This window comes from Arachis ipaensis, chromosome B04 (genome assembly GCF_000816755.2).
Source record: "Arachis ipaensis cultivar K30076 chromosome B04, Araip1.1, whole genome shotgun sequence".
In the NCBI taxonomy this organism is placed as follows: Eukaryota; Viridiplantae; Streptophyta; class Magnoliopsida; order Fabales; family Fabaceae; genus Arachis; species Arachis ipaensis.
Window position 1 is genome coordinate 54,357,148 of NC_029788.2, and position 18,475 is coordinate 54,375,622.

Sequence of the window (18,475 nt, forward strand, 5' to 3'; positions counted from 1 at the left end):
AAATTGGGGTTGAATTTGTGTTGAAATCAAGTAGGAAATAAGGGGCTTTAGTGGCTGCAATTTTATTTTGAATTATGGTAAAAATTGGTTGCTGAAAAGACTGAAAAACATGTAAAAACAAAGAAAGAATTAGAAGAATTTATGAATAACACGAAGAACACTTTGAGTGTGGTGAAGAACATTGAAGAACACCTTTTAGATCTTAAAAAGGGCAAGGTTGTAATTATTTTGGTGTTTGAGGGGTTATTTGGTAATTTCTGAAAGTTAGAGTGGTTAAAGTAGAAATATTAAAAGTTACGGATGGTAAAAAGTGAAGTTTAAAGGTTAAAAGTTAAAGTAGGGTAGTTTTCGAAAATTTAATGATAAAATAATAAATAATAATAAAATATTAAATAATAATATTTAATTAAAAATAATATTTTAATAAAAATAATAAAATAATACAGAAAAGGCAGTTTTCTGTAAAAGCTTTAGAAAGACAACTTTAAGCTCAGAATCTCATAATTACCTTCATAAAACACTTAAGGAGTGGTAATAACATATTAGTGAGGCAAAGATAAAGAAAAGATAAAAAAGTTAAAGAAGAGATGAAAATCAGAGAAAAAGTCCGTAAAATTTTAATGACAGAAAAACAGATAGAGATTAGTGAACGAACTAGGGCAACATAGTTAGTCCTTGAGTTGCGGCTAGGGTTAGGTATAATATGAAAAGTTAAACTATTTTAGTATAGACTTAATGAACCTATACTTGGGACAGGCTAACTATTCATACCGAAATTTACATAAGCTTTAAATACATACGTTAAGCAGAGAAACCAAAGCAGAGTAAAGAGATTACAGAGAAAAGAGTAACCAGAGAAGAGTAAAGAGATACCGAGAATAGAGTAACCAGAGTAGAGTAAAGTGATCAAGAGAAAAGAGTAATCAGATCAGAGTAGAAAGACAAAGAGAAAAGAGTAATCTGATAAAGAGAAATAGTTTGAGTTAAGATGTTGTAAAAGTACAAGCTGTAAAGTTTGTATAGTATGATTGAATGGTGAAAGAAAGAGGTACTGCATAAGAATGTGAAAGTGATGATGAATAATGAGAATGATAATGAATGATGATAATGAGAATGATTATGTAAGAATCTGTTGCAGAGAGGCAGTCAGATAGATGGTGGTACAACCACTAAGAGTGCATTCCTGGGATACCTTGCTATAATGCTTTGCTGTAAGACAGAGGTTGCTTACAGAGGTATCAAGATTAGTGTGCTCCTGTAAGACAGAGGTTGCTTACAGTGAGTGTGTTGTTGCTCCTGTAAGATAGAGGTTGCTTCTAGTGAGTGTGTTGTGCTCCTGTAAGACATAGGTTGCTTATAGTGAGTGTGTTGGGCGTATATCGGCTAATAAGTGCCGGCCTGCAAGACAAAGGTTGCTTGCAATGGATACCCTGCAAGATAAAGGTTGCTTGCAGTGGGTATTGCCAATAGGAAAGCCTTATCCAGACAGAGGTTACTGGGTAACGTCGGGAGTGGGTATGTAACTGACAAATGATCTCATTACCTGCACTAGGGCTAGTCATGCATTATATTTGTTTGTGCATTTCCTCTGTTATGATTGTTGTTTGAATGTATCCTTTCTTTGTTTGTTACTAATGCCCTCGAGCCTTGGCATGCCCACGTTAAGGGCCACGTTAGTTACACTAACGTGGATCATTAACGTGGAAAAGAGGGACAAGGAGCAGCATTATTAGTAAAAGTAAGTGCCAATAATGCTTGCGAAGGGCTAAGAGGCTACGTTAGTAGTCACGTTAGTACCACTAACGTTGAAGTTAACGTGGATTAATTGGTTTGGAACATTAGTGACAAAGTTATCGTCACTAACACTTTCGAACCCAAGTTTACACTTAACGTTAACACCACTAACGTCCTAACTAACGTCCTACCATGCCTAACTCACATTCTTTCTGCAAGCAAAGCTGAGCCCAATGAAGACTATAACTGCTTCAACTAAAGATCAAGGGCCCATATCCAACACTTGAAGAGCTAACTAGAAGATCAGAAGAGTAGTATATATAGGGATAGTTTTGAATTAAAAGAGGAGGATCTACAATTTTGGGGAACTACACTTTGTACATTTTACTTTCTCTGCAACTTCTAGTTTAGTTTTCAGAATGTACTCTTCTCTATCATCTTCCATTTCTAGAGCTATGAACAACTAAACCTCTTTTCATTGGGTTAGGGAGCTCTATTGTAATTTGATGGATCAATTATAGTTTTCATTCTTCTTCTTCTTCTTTCTTTTCTCTTGATTTACTAGAAATCTTTCGATCTTAAATCAATTGGTTAGTTGTCTTGGAAAAGAAACTCTCCATAATTGGATCTCCTCTGAGCCTTGGAAAAGGGATGAGGAGATCATGCTAGAATTGCTTTCTCATGTTGGACCAAATTGGGGTTTGGATGGATATAGTGACATATAATCCTACCAACACTTTGATTTAGAAATACATGTGGTATAATCAGTGACCACACTTCATCTCTTCCCATGAGCAATTAAATCAAGGAATTGGGCAATTGTTCAAGCTTAGAGAGATTGGGTTACCAAGGAATTGGGATCCAATCACTTAAGATTGCCAAGGAGATTAATGAATGCATTGATTGAGAAAGAGATGAGATTGAACTTGATCCGGAGAATGCAACATCTCCTAAGCCCAATGAATCCCCCATTTCTGATCTTTCCCATTCTCTTTATCTTATGCCATTTATTTTTATGCTCATCTCCCCAAATCCCCTTTTAAGATTCTGCAATTTACATTCCGTCATTTATTTCCAGCACTTACATTTTTGTTATTTGCTTTCCCGCCATTTAATTTTCTACAACTTCTCAATTCAATTTCTGCTTAGCTCAACTAGAACCTTCCTCTAATTAAAGGTGCTTGACCAATCAATCCCTTTGGGATTCGACCTCACTCTATTGTGAGTTTTGACTTTACGACAATTCGGTATACTTGCCGAAGGAAAATTTGTTGAGAGACAAGTTTCTGTGCATTACCTCTCACCTGTCATCAATCAAACATGCAATCAAAGCCTAACAAAAATCATAAGGTTTTGCATCATTCATAATAATCATCTAAATTGTGCATAAATCTTTTGATTTTGTATAAAATAAACAATGTTTGATTGAGTTAAGATAAACATGAGATTCTACTCCAATCACTTACTTATTGTGCAAGAAAGTGCATAAAACCTAATAAAAGCCAGGAAAAATGCTAGTAAAACTAGCATAAGATGACTTGTCATCACAACACCAAACTTAAATCTTGCTTGTTGATGAGCGGATAATTTATACGCTTTTTGGCATTGTTTTTAGGTAGTTTTTAGTATAATTTATTTAGTTTTTACTATATTTTTATTAGTTTTTTGTGCAAAATTCACATTTCTGGACTTTACTATGAGTTTGTGTATTTTTCTATGATTTCAGGTAATTTCTGGCTGAAATTGAGGGACTTGAGCAAAAATCTGATTCAGAGGCTGAAAAAGGACTGCAGATGCTGTTGGATTCTGACCTCCCTGCACTCGAAATGGATATTTTGGAGCTATAGAAACACAATTGCTGCACTCTCAATTGCGTTGGAAATTAGACATCCAGGGCTTTCCAGCAATATATAATAGTCCATACTTTGCCCGAGTTTTGACAACGCAAACTGGCGTTCAAACACCAACTTCCTGCCCTATTCTGAAGTTAAACACCAGAAACAGGTTACAAACCAGAGTTAAACGCCACAAACAGGCTGCAACCTGGTGTTTAACTCCAGGAGAAGTCTCACACCAAATGGGCCCCGGAAGTGGATTTCTGCATCATTTACTTATCTCTGTAAACCCTAGTAACTAGTTTAGTATAAATAGGACTTTTTACTATTGTATTCGACGTCTTGGTTATTCTAGTTCCCCCTCTGGGGCTGAAGCCAATGAACATCATTATCACTTATGTATTTTCAACGGTGGAGTTTCTACACCCCATAGATTAAGGTGTGGAGCTCTGCTGTTCCTCATGAATTAATGCAAAGTACTATTATTTTTCTATTCAATTCAAGCTTATTCTTATTCCAAAATATTCACTCGCACTTCAACCTGATGAATGTGATGATCCGTGACACTCATCATCATTCTCACCTATGAACGCGTATCTGACAACCACTTCCCTTCTATCTGCAATAGCTTGAGTGTTTATCTGTTAGCCTCCATTCCGAAAGATTAGAGTCTTCGTGGTATAAGCTAGAATCAATTGGCAGCATTCTTGAGATCCAGAAAGTCTAAACCTTGTCTGTGGTATTCCGAGTAGGATTTGGGATGGGATGACTGTGACGAGCTTCAAACTCGCGAGTGTTGGCCGTAGTGACAGACGCAAAAGGATCAATGGATCCTATTCCAACATGAGTGAGAACCGACAGATGATTAGCCATGCGGTGACACTACATTTGGACCATTTTCACTGAGAAGATGGACGGTAGCCATTGATAACGATGATCCCCTAACATACAGCTTGCCATGGAAAGGAGTATGAATGATTGAATGAGGGCAGTAGGAAAGCAGAGATTCAGAAGGAACAAAGCATCTCCATACGCTTATCTAAAATTCTCACTAATGAATTACATAAGTATCTCTATCTTATTTTATGTTTTATTTATCTTTTAGTTATCAAAACCTCATAACCATTTGAATCTGCCTGACTGAGATTTACAAGATGACCATAGCTTGCTTCAAGCCGACAATCTCCGTGGGATCGACCCTTACTCACATAAGGTTTATTACTTGGATGACCCAGTACACTTGCTGGTTAGTTGTGCGGAGTTGTGAAAAAGAATGGAGATTATGAACATGTGTGCACCAAGTTTTTGGCGCTGTTGAGATCACAATTTCGTGAACTAAGTTTTTGGCACCGTTGCCGGGGATTGTTCGAGTTTGGACAACTGGCGGTTCATATTGTTGCTCAGATTAGGTATTTTTATTTTAATTTTAAGCTTTTTGTTTTTATTATTTTTATTTTCGAAAAAAAATTAAAAAAAAAAAATAAATTTTTTTATGTTCTTAAGAATTTTTAAGAATGAATTCTAGAGTTTCAGATGATGCTTTTATCATCACAGGAGCTAGTTGATTCCCATCAATTTGGCTATTGTATGTAATTTTCGAAAAATACAAAAAAATTAATAAAATCATCAAACCAAAAATAATTTTATGTTTCTTGTTTGAGTTTTGCGTCAAATTTTAAGTTTCGTGTCAATTGCATGTGTTTTAATTTCCCTTTAATTTTCAAAAATTCATGTGTTCTTCATGATCTTCAAGTTGTTCTTGATGATCTTCTTTGTTTGATCTTTGTATTTTCTTGTTTTGTGTCTTTTCTTGTTTTTCATATGCATTTTCAATTTGTTAGTGTCTAAACATTGAAAATTTCTAAGTTTGGTGTCTTTCATGTGTTTCTTTTCTTAAAAATGTTTCAAAAATAAGTTCTTGGTGTTCATCTTGACATTCAAAGTGTTCTTGGTGTTCATCTTGACATTCAAAGTGTTCTTGGATGCATTAGGTGTTTTGATTCATAATTTTCATGATTTGTTTCAATTTACTATTTTTCTCTCTCATCATTAAAAATTCAAAAATAAAAAATATATCTTTCCTTGTTTTACTCATAAATTTCAATTTCAAAATTCTATCTTTTCAAATATTTTTTAAAAATCAAATCTTTTTCATTTATTTTTATATATTTTCGAATTTTTTTTTAAAAATTGATTGTCAAAATCTTTTTCCTATTCTTACTTCATATTTTTGAAAATCTCACTAACATTTAATTTTTAGATTCAAAAATTTCAAGTTGTTAATTGCCTATTAAGAAAGGTTCAATTTTTAAATCTTAAAATCATATCTTTTTGTTTCTTGTTAGTCAAGTAATCAACTTTAATTTCAAAAATAAAATCTTTTAAAATTTCCTTTTTAAACCTTTTTCAAATTGATTTTCAATCATATCTTTTTCAAAATTTAATTTCAAAATCTTTTTCTAACTTCTTATCTTTTCAAATTTGGTTTTCAAATCTTTTTCAATTAACTACTTGACTTTTTGGTTTGATTTTAAAAAGTTTTCTATTTCAATCATATCTTTTTCAAAACCACGTAACTACTTTTATCTCTCCAATTTTCGAAAATTACTAACGTCTTTTTTAAAATTTGTTTTAATTAACTAATTGTTTAAAATTTTAATTTAATCTTATATCTCTTTTTAATTTTCAAATTCTAACTAATAATTAAAATAAAAACAAAAATATTTTCCTTCTCTTTTTAATTAAATTCGAATTCTCTCCCCCTCTCTCATCTCCTTCTTCTATTCTTCTCTTCTTCTACTCACATAAAGGAATCTCTATACTGTGACATAGAGGATTCCTCTTCTTTTCTGTTCTCTTATTTTTCATATGAGTAGGAACAGGGATAAAGACATTCTTATTGAAGCTGATCTTGAACCTGAAAAGACTCTTAAGAGGAAACTAAGAGAAGCTAAAGCACAACCCTTTGGAGAGGACCTGACAGAAATTTTCGAAAAAGAAGGAGACATGGCCGAACCCAAAAACAATGGTGGAGATGCAAGGAAGTTGCTTGGTAACTTTATTACACCCTCTTCTGACTTCTATGGAAGAAGCATCTCAATTCCTGCCATTAGAGCAAACAACTTTGAGCTTAAGCCTCGATTAGTTTCTCTAATGCAACAGAATTGCAAGTTTCATGGACTTCCATTGGAAGATCCTCAACAATTCTTAGCTGAATTCTTGCAAATTTGTGACACTGTCAAGACCAATGGAGTTGATCCCGAGGTCTACAGGCTTATGCTTTTCCCTTTTGCTGTAAGAGACAGAGCTAGAACATGGTTAGATTCACAACCTAAGGAAAGCCTGAACTCTTGGGAAAAGCTGGTTAGTGATTTCCTGACCAAATTCTTTCCACCTCAAAAGATTAGCAAGCTTAAAGTGGAAATCCAATCCTTTAGACAGAAGGAAGGTGAGTCCCTCTATGAAGCTTGGGAAATATATAAGCAATTGATCAAAAGGTGTCCTACTGATATGCTTCCAGAATGGAGCATCATATGTATATTCTATGATGGTCTATCTGAGTTGTCAAAAATGTCATTGGACCATTCTGCAGGAGGATCTCTTCATCTGAAAACTCCTGCAGAAGCTCAGGAACTCATTGAAATGGTTGCAAATAACCAGTTCATGTACACCTCTGAGAGGAGTCCTGTGAAAAATGGGATGCCTCAAAAGAAGGGACTTCTTGAAATTGATACTCTAAATGCCATATTGGCTCAGAACAAAATATTATCTCAGCAAGTCAATATGATTTCTCAAAGTTTGAATGGATTGCAAGCTGTATCCAACAGTACTAAAGAAGCATTTTCTGAAGAAGAAGCTTATGATCCTGAGAACCCTGCAATGGCAGAGGTGAATTACATGGGAAAACCCTATGGAAACACCTATAATCCTTCATGGAGAAATTATCCAAATTTCTCATGGAAGGACCAACAGAGGCCTCAACAACGCTTCAATAATAATGGTGGAAGAAATAGGTTTACCAATAGCAAGCCTTTTCTATCATCTTCTCAGCAACAGACAGAAAATTCTAAACAGAGCCATTCTGGCCTGGCAACCATAGTCTCTGATCTATCCAAGACCACACTAAGTTTCATGAATGAAACAAGGTCCTCTATTAGAAATTTGGAGGCACAGGTAGGTCAGCTGAGTAAGAAGATTACTGAAACTCCTCCTAGTACTCTCCCAAGCAATATAGAAGAAAATCCTAAGAGAGAGTGCAGGGCCATAACCATGACCAACATGGTCGAACCTGGAGAGAGTGAGGAGGACGTGAGTCCCAGTGAGAAAAGCCTCATGGGACGTCCTCTGGACAGAAAGGAGTTTCCCTTTGAGGAACCAAAGGAATCTGAGGCTCATACAGAGACCATAGAGATTCCATTAAACTTTCTTCTACCATTCATGAGCTCTGATGAATATTCTTCCTATGAAGAGGATGAAGACATCACTGAAGAACAAGTTGCTAAATATCTAGGAGCAATCATGAAGTTGAATGCCAAGTTATTTGGTATTGAAACTTGGGAGGATGAACCCCCCTTGTTCACCAATGAACTGAATGCATTAATGAGGCAGACATTACCTCAGAAGAAACTAGATCCCAGAAAATTCTTCATACCTCGTACCATATGCACCATGATCTTTAAAAAGGCTCTATGTGACCTGGGGTCAAGGATAAACCTCATGCCCCTCTCTTTGAGGTACAAGCTGCAAGAATCTCACTAGAGATGGCAGACAAATCAATGAAAAAGGCTTATGGACTAGTAGAGGACGTGCTAGTGAAGGTTAGAGGCCTTTACATCCCTGCTGATTTCATAATGCTAGACGCTGGGAAGGATGAGGATGAATCCATCATCCTTGGCAGATTTTCCTAGCCACAGCAAAAGCTGTGATTGATGTTGATAGAGGAGAGTTGGTCCTTCAGTTAAATGAAGACTACCTTGTATTCAAGACTCAAGGTTCTCCTTCTGTAACCATGGAGAGGAGGCATGAAAAGCTTCTCTCAATACAGAGTCAAACAAAACCCCCACATTCAAACTCTAAGTTTGGTGTTGGGAGGCCACAACTAAACTCTAAGTTTGGTGTTGAGATGCCCCAACCCTGCTCTGATTATCTGTGAGGCTCAATGAGACCTCACTATCAAGCTATTGACATTAAAGAAGTGCTTATTGGGAGGCAACCCAATGTTATTTAATTATAACTATTTATTTTCCATTGTTATTTTATGTTTTCTTTAGGTTGATGATCATGTGAAGTCACAAAAACAACTGAAAAATCAAAGTAGAATGAAAAATAGCATTAAAAATAGCTCACCCTGGAGGAAGAGCTTACTGGCGTTTAAACGCCAGTAAGAAGCATCAGACTAGCGTTTAACGCCAGAAAGAAGCATCAAGCTGGCGTTAAATGCCAGAAACAAGCTACAGCTTGGCGTTTAACGCCAGAAACAAGCACTAGACTGGCGTTAAATGCCAGAAACAAGCACCAAGTTGGCGTTTAACGCCAAGAAAGGGAGAAAAGATGGCGTTTAACGCCAGAAACAAGCAGCAGTCTGGCGTTAAATGCCAGGATTGCACTCTAAGGGCATTTACACGCCTAAATGGAGCAGGTATGATAAGTCCTTAACCCCTCAGGATCTGTAGACCCCACAGGATCCCCACCTAACTCAATTTACTCTCTCTCTTCCTCACACTTTTTCATAACACTATTCCCCAAATACCATTCACCAATCACCTCCATCTCTCTTCCCCATCACCTCTTCACCACTCTTCCCTCCCAAACCCAACCACTAATACACAGTTCTTTCCCCCCTTGGCCGACACACTCACACCTCTCCATCTCCTCCATTTTCTTCTTCTTCTCCTCTCTCCTTTCTTCTTTTTCTCGAGGACGAGCAAACCTTTTAAGTTTGGTATGGAAAAAGCATTGCTTTTGTATTTTTCCATAACCACTAATGGCACCTAAGGCCGGAGAAACCTCTAGAAAGAAGAAAGGGAAGGCAATTGCTTTCACCTCTGAGTCATGGGAGATGGAGAGATTCATCTCAAAAGCCCATCACTAAGAAAATGATGGACCAAACAAGAGAGCCCACTTATGGACATCAATAAGAGCATGAGAAAATTCCTCATCATGAAATCCCTGAGATGCCTCAGAGGATGCACTTTCCTCCACAAAACTATTGGGAGCGAATTAACACCTCCCTAGGAGAATTAAGTTCCAACATGGGACAACTAAGGGTGGAACACCAAGAGCATTATATCTTCCTCCATGAAATTAGAGAAGATCAAAGAGCTATGAGGGAGGAGCAACAAAGGCAAGGAAGAGACATTGAGGAGCTAAAGCACTCCATAAGATCTTCAAGAGAAAGAACTAGCCGCCATCACTAAGGTGGACCAATTCTTTAATCTCCTTGCTCTTATTTTTTTGTTTTTCGAAAACTATGCTTTATGTTTATTTATGTTTGTGTCTTTATTACATGATCACTAGTGTCTAAGTGTCTATGTCTTAAAGCTATGAATATCCTATGAATCCATCACCTTTCTTAAATGAAAAATGTTTTTAATCACAAAACAACAAGAAGTACATGATTTCGAATTTATCCTTGAAGTTAGTTCAATTATTTTGATGTGGTGACAATACTTTTTGCTTTCTGAATGAATGCTTCAACAGTGCATATGTCTTTTGAATTTGTTGTTTATGAATGATAAAATTGTTGGCTCTTGAAAGAATGATGAAAAAGGAGAAATGTTATTTGATAATCTAAAAAATCATAAAATTGATTATTGAAGCAAGAAAAAGCAGTGAAAAAAGCAAAAGCTTGCAAAAAAAGAGAATACAAAATGGCGAAAATAAAGAAAAAAAGAAAGAAAAAGAAAAAGCAAGCAGAAAAAGCCAAGAACTCTTTAAACCAAAAGGCAAGAGCAAAAAGCCAGTAACCCTTTAAACTAAAAGGAAAGAGTAAAAAGGATCCAAGGCTTTGAGCATTAATGGATATGAGGGCCCAAAGGAATAAAATCCTGGCCTAAGCGGCTAAACCAAGCTGTTGCTAACCATGTGCTTGTGGCGTGAAGGTGTCAAGCCAAAAGCTTGAGACTGAGCAGTTAAAGTCGTGATCCAAAGAAAAAAGAATGTGCTTATGAACCCTGGACACCTCTAATTGGGGACTCTAGCAAAGCTGAGTCACATTCTGAAAAGGTTCACCCAGTTATGTGTCTATGGCATTTATGTATCCAGTGGTAATACTGGAAAACAAAGTGCTTAGGGCCATGGCCAAGACTCATAAAGTAGCTGTGTTCAAGAATCAACATACTGAACTAGGAGAATCAATAACACTATCTAAATTCTGAGTTCCTATAGATGCCAATCATTCTGAACTTCAAAGGATAAAGTGAGATGCCAAAACTGTTCAGAGACAAAAAGCTACTAGTCCCACTCATCTAATTGGAACTAAGTTTCATTGATATTTTGGAATTTATAGTATATTCTCTTCTTTTTATCCTACTTGATTTTCAGTTGCTTAGGGACAAGCAAAAATTTAAGTTTGGTGTTGTGATGAGCGGATAATTTATACGCTTTTTGGAATTATTTTTAGGTAGTTTTTAGTATAATTTAATTAGTTTTTACTATGTTTTTATTATTTTTTATGCAAAATTCACAGTTCTGGACTTTACTATGAGTTTGTGTATTTTTCTGTGATTTCAGGTATTTTCTGGCTGAAATTGAGGGACCTGAGCAAAAATCTGATTCAGAGGCTGAAAAAGGACTGCAGATGCTATTAGATTCTGACCTCCCTGCACTCGAAATACCAATTGGGGTGCTCTCAATTGCATTGGAAAGTAGACATCTAGGGCTTTCCAGCAATATATAATAGTCCACACTTTGCTCGAGTTTTGACGACGCAAACTGGCGTTCAAACGCCAACTTCCTGCCCTATTCTGAAGTTAAACACCAGAAACATGTTACAAACCAGAGTTAAACGCCACAAACAGGCTGGAACCTGGCGTTTAACTCCAAGAGAAGTCTCTACACGTGTAAAGCTCAATGCTCAGCCCAAGCACACACCAAGTGGGCTCCGGAAGTGGATATCCGCATCATTTACTTATCTCTGTAAACCCTAGTAACTAGTTTAGTATAAGTAGGACTTTTTACTATTGTATTCGACGTCTTGGTCATTCTGGTTCCCCCTCTGGGGCCAAAGCCAATGAACACCATTATCACTTATCTATTTTCAATGGTGGAGTTTCTACACCCCATAGATTAAGGTGTGGAGCTCTGCTGTTTCTCATGAATTAATGCAAAGTACTATTTTTTTCTATTCAATTCAAGCTTATTCTTATTCCAAGATATTCAATCGCACTTCAACCTGATGAATGTGATGATCCGTGACACTCATCATCATTCTCACCTATGAACGCATTCCTGACAACCACTTCTGTTCTATTTGCAATAGCTTAAGTGTTTATCTCTTAGCCTCCATTCCGAAACACCGGAGTCTTCGTGGTATAAGCTAGAATCAGTTGGCAGCATTCTTGAAATCCGAAAAGTCTAAACCTTGTCTGTGGTATTCTGAGTAGGATCTGGGATGGGATGATTGTGACGAGCTTCAAACTCGCGAGTGTTGGGCGTAGTGACAGACGCAAAAGGATCAATGGATCCTATTCCAACATGAGTGAGAACCGACAGATGATTAGCCGTGCAGTGACAACGCATTTTGACCATTTTCACTGAGAGGACAGACGGTAGCCATTAACAACGGTGATCCCCCAACATACAGCTTGCCATGGAAAGGAGTATGAATGATTGAATGAAGGCAGTAGGAAAGCAGAGATTCAGAAGGAACAAAGCATCTCCATACGCTTATCTGAAATTCTCACTAATGAATTACATAAGTATCTCTATCTTATTTTATGTTTTATTTATCTTTTAATTATCAAAACCTCATAACCATTTGAATCTACCTGACTGAGAGTTACAAGATGACCATAGCTTGCTTCAAGCTGACAATCTCCGTGGGATCGACCCTTACTCACGTAAGGTTTATTACTTGGACGACCCAGTGCACTTGTTGGTTAGTTGTACGGAGTTGAGAAAAAGAATTGAGATTATGAACATGCGTGCACCAAGTTTTTGGCACCGTTGAGATCACAATTTAGTGCACCACTTGTCCCCAAGCAAGAAAAGAATTATGCACAAAGGTTCTTTTAATCGGGATGGATTGAAGAATAACTTATAATTCTCTGTGAGTGAAGTGATTAAGTGATAGTGGGGTGAACTCCAAATTATATGGTCATGTAATGGCTTCAGTGCTTACTAGTCCCTACATCTTGGAAGTCTTAGATCTTAGGATTTTTATTCAATTGATATCATGGAGATCTCTCTATAGGTGATCACCTTGAAGCAGCTCATGGTTTTTGTGTTTTGGCCTTAACTCTAAGTGTCATGTCTCAAAGCGGCTCTTTAGATAAGCTTTCAATCAATACTCCCAAACCAGTTGGTTTTAAGGTATTAGGTGTTGAAGCACCCCTGAGAATTTACTTGCTCAAACCTCTCTCTTTGACACAATTCTACCACAAGCATTTAACTAGGATAGTAACTCTTTGAGTTCCTATTTCGTTCTTTTTCTTCCTAGTAATTGATGTTCAGAGCCTTTTGCCATATTCTTTTGTTTTTCTGTTTCTTTTACTTTCTTTTGTTGCTACTTCTTAGATCAACAAATGTTTGAGAATCTCTAAAATACTTCTTTGAACTTTATTTCCTGCCTATGAGCTCCCATGCAAGTTTTCATAAACATGCAACCTCAATACACAATCATACAACTAGAACCACCACTTCTCTTAATCTTTTGCTTGCCTCAAAACAAATTTTTGATTCCTCAATCCTTCCTTTCAAAGAACTGTTCTTTGATGCATTTTTGAAAATTTTAGTGCAAGCAATTTTCCAAGAGTATAGTGTTGTGAAATATCAAGCATCATTATTGTTAAGCCATAAGAAAACTATGCTGAATAAACATTTTAAAATCAAAAGACAACGAAACCTAAAGGTACAGAACATATAAGCTTAATCATAAATGTGCAACACATGAAAACTTGGAAGGCATATCATTTTTCAGATATGCATCTTCCTTATTGACTAAGGTTACGAAAGGAACTCCACCACCTTTAATTTTTTGTGCTCTTTTCCTTTGCTGGACTCTCCTTTCTTCTTTGGCTCCTGCTTCTTCTTCTTTCTTGTTTTTTTTTGTTCCTCAGAAGGGCATCTTCAATCCCAAGATTGGTCTATCCGATCCCATAGTCCAGCTTCCTTCAACCTTTGCTCCATTCTGTCTATATTTCTCTTAACTCTTTTATTTTGATGGTTGACTGATTCATGACACTCAACAAATGGTTTGATCTCTCGGTTGATCACTGGCATGCCGTAAACCATGTAGTTTAGCTTTGCCTGAGTCTCTATGTGAGACTCTATTCAGTCTAGATACCTATGCTCTTCAGTTGTGTGGAATGTGTTCTTCCATTGATAGAGATTTTAGATGTACGCCTCTTGCTTGGCTTGTTGTTGGAACGATTTATCAAATAATTCTTGGAAGTGCGCAGATTGTTCCCTTTGTCGATCCAAAGTTCTCACTTGGAATTCTCTATTCTGATCCTTCATCATGAGCTGGAAATTTTCTTATTTCTCCATCATCTTCAGCTGCCAATTCTCTTGCTACTCCCAATCCCTCAAGTATTGCTCTTATTGTTGTTCCTGTGCCCTCATATATTGCCAAGACATTTCTTCAATTGAACTCTGAATTTGGCTTAAATTCATTGTGCTAGAGGCTTGGATCTCTTCCCTTTGTGGTCCAGAAGCTTGTCCTTCTTCTATTTGTGGTCCCCTTCTTCTTCTCTAAGGTCTTCTCTCACTCTGATCATCAGTGGAACCTTTTATTCTCTGCCTGGTGATTGCTCTTCCATCTTGCACCCAATCTGTATCTGAATCTTCAAAAAGCACCCCTGCTCTATTGCACAAACGCAATATGGTACTTGGGTGGGCAAGCTTGGCTGACTTGCTGCTACTTTCAGCCATCTCTTGGATGCTGTCTGCAATTAGTTGAGGGGCATTTATTTCTCCTCCTTTGAGTATGCAGTGTACCCTGATTCCTCTTCTTATAGTAACTTCCAAGGGGTTTCCAGTGGGGAGGATTGATCTCCTCACTATTTCGTACCAACCTTTGGCCTCAGGTAAGAGATCCATCCTCTTTAAGTGGCATGGCTCCCTGTTTGAATCTCTTACCCAATCTTTGCCACCTAGGCATATATCATTTATGAGCTCATCAGGATCGTTCTCACCATTTGTTCTTTTATCAAAACTGGGTTCTCTGAAAGGTATTGCTCTTAATTTTTGTAAAACTCGCATGATTGTAGACGGATTGAAGTCCACTTCCACTCCCCTAACAAAACTTTTCTAGGGGATTTCATTTTTGCTTTGTCTCACTGCATTAGCATAGAACTCCCATACCATAGTTGCACTTATGTCTGTGAGGGGTTCACAGAGGAGTTCCCATCTTCTCTTCTCAATGATTTCCCTCATTATAGGATACTCACCATCCTTCACTCTAAATCTGACCTCTTGGATTATTTTTTTCTCCTCCATCCACCCATGATATTGTGATTCATGAAACTGAGGTTTAAATCTCCTATTATCATAAGTGGGTGGTTCAGCTTCAACTGGTTATTTTTCTTTTCTTCTTCTGGAACTTGTCGAAGCCATTTGAGTGGGGAAGGGATGACAAATAATATCTTTTGGTTAGAGCATGGTTCAGGAGGAAAGGAAAGAAAAATATAGGCACCGTGTGATGTTTTTGGTTGAAAGAAGAATGCTGTAAATTGTTTGGAAAGAGTATTGAAAAAGGCACAGGTGTGTGAGCATAGGAAGTGTTACTGGCCAATTTGTAGCAAGGACATGAGTTATTAAGGCAAAACAAGGAGTTGGAGGTTCGGTCATATTGAAATGAAGGGTGAAGATGTTGTTGAGAATAAGGGAATGAATGATGTGCTTATGGAGTTGGGTAAGGCCAAGGATCGCCTCTTCATTGAGCACATGGGTTCGGTTTTCTAGGTGATGAGTCCTTCTCCACCATTGTGCAGATGTGTGCTTCCCAATAATCCATTTTTAAGCACCTGTGGAATGCTATTCACTCTTGTAATTAACCATACAGCATGGTCTTGTCACTTCTCACAATCTTCTCCTCTTCATACTTATCCACCCTAGCAAAACAACAAAATTTAAGTTCAAAGAGGTGGCGGACAGCAAGTGAACATTAATGACTTTATGAAGAAAATTAAAAATTTTGGCTACATGTTCCTCATATATAAATAACTAACTATGCTACATGTAAGTACACACAGTTTTGGTGGACACCAGACTTGTTTTACAACAAGTAATTCATGTGAAATTTTGATTTTTGTCGCTGTTAGTTTATTCATTTCAGGGAACATTTTATTTTCTACTTTAACAAAATAAATTCACAAAATGATGCAAGACATGGTTTATCTTTTCATGAATTTGAGTCTTAGAGCATTTGTGATTTTCTTGAAACTTATAGCACATGTAGAACACCAAACTTAATGTTTGGCTATATACTTCAATAAACTGAATAAGTATATATCCTAAGATGGTTATATGATCATCATACTTGGAAAGCCATTTTAGAGTGCCTTGAGGAAAACCAAACTTACGAGTCAGACATATGCCTTAAAATGATGTATGCAGCCATCAAATCTACCCATGAAAGCTCAAATTCATGCTAGAAGAACCATTAATTATTGATATTAAAATAAAGGCAAGAGTATTAAATCATGGGCTGCCTCCCATGGAGCACTCTTTTAGTGTCACTAGCTTGACATCAATTCTCTATTAGGGTGGTTGATGATCATAGTGCCTCAGCTTATCTCCTCTCACTGTGAACCTTCTTCCTGTGTTTTGATTAACAATCTCTATGTGCTCCAACGAGGATATTTTGTTGACAGTTGATGATTGGTGATGACATGTCACCATGTCATGTTTTTCTATGCTTTTTCATACAAGAAATTTATGATTAGTGCTTAAATATTGCATTCTTTGGTGCTTAAATGGTATATTTCTTTGATCTTTTGATTTGATAAACTTTGTAGGAAATAAGAAGAAAAAGAAGCAAAAAGAGCACAAAATAAGCTAAAAAGAAGAAAAGAGGAATTTTGGGCACACTTTGAAGTTGGAGCACACTTTGGAGGCTTAGGCCACGCTTCTAAAAGCGTGACCCATGACCAAATCAAGGAAGAGAAGCGTGGCCCAAAGGAAGAAAAGTGTGGCTCAAAACAAAGAGCAAGAGAGGAAAAAAGCTTGAGCTAAAGTTTGCCTCAAACTTTAGCTCAAACTTTTGGAGGAGCTTGACTACACCCTGGAGGGAGCAAAAGCTTGCGCCAACGTTTGCCTCAAGCTTTTTGGCAAACGTTGGCGCCACACATGCATACAAGGGGTATACTTCCAACAAGAATAACTTGAGCTACAGAGCTCCAAATGAGGTGATTTAAAAACCAATGGAAAGTAGGAATCAAGGGCTTTCCATGCATATATGGCACTGCATGGTGGACACTAAAACTGAGTGAGAAAACTGCCCCGCAATGTGCATAAACGAACATGGTGGCAACCTGCAGTGAGGCCAACTGACCTCTGCACCTTCGACGGAGTATAACTCGAGCTATGGAGCTCCAAATGATGCGCTTTCAACGGAATTGGAAAGTAGACATTTAGGGCTTTCCAACAATGTATAATAGTATGGGGTGGACAATACGTTTGAGCCTCCAGAACTGGCGTTTTGACCACGTTTGAGGCAAACTTTACCTCAAACGCTGCACACCAAAGCCAGCGACCTTGTCCTCTTCAAATGAGCATAACTTGAGTTGTAGATGTCCAATTGAAGTGATTCTAATTGGGTTAGAAAGCTGACATTCAGAGCTTTCTAACCATATATAATAGTCTATAGTGGGCATGAAATTTGCAACGTTGACAAGCAGACAAAGTAGTACCCCAACATGCATGCAAGAAGGCCCAACGTTTGGCTAAAAGTTTGACCTCAAACTTTAGCCCAAACGTTGGTAGCAGCAAATAAGGGCAGCTGGTATAAAAAGTTTGAGTAAAAGTTTGCCTCAAACTTTTACTCAAACTTTTACTCAAACTTTTATGATTCATGGCCCGGTTCACAATGGGTTTCTCTCCAACTCCAAGAGCAATCAACAGAGGCTTTTGTCAACCTAATTCCATCAAGAGCAAGGGTCCAATTGACACCACTCAAAGGCACAAGAGATTGTTAGAATAGAAATTTCATTTTAATTGTAATTTGTTTTGAATTTCATTTTTATTTTGTAAAAATGCCTATAAATAGGCATCTGTTTCATTTTATTAGAGAGGCGAGCTCCACTAGGGAGCATTAGGAATACAGAACTCTCTCTCTTTAGTTTTTCTTTTTGTTTTAAATCTTGGGTTGAGAATTGAAGAAATTCTGTTTCAATCTCACCTTGAGAATTCTCTCTGTTTTCTTCTTCTGCAATTTTAATTTCTCCTCTACTACAAGTTCCTTTGCTGCAATTTTACAATTTAATTTACATTGAGCTTGATTTTGATCTTTGGTTCTCATTGCTTAATGTTCTCACTGAATTCAATTTACATTCAAGCAATTTAATTCTTCTGCAAGTGCTCTGCATTTTACATTTCTGTTCATGATCTGATTTACTTTTCCTGCAAGTTTAATTTTCTCTAAGCTTTGATCTATTTCTCTCTTAAATTTCCAGCACCCACTCCCCTTTACATTTAATGCAATTTTACTTTTCTTGCAATTTAAGATTCTTGCAATTTACATTTCT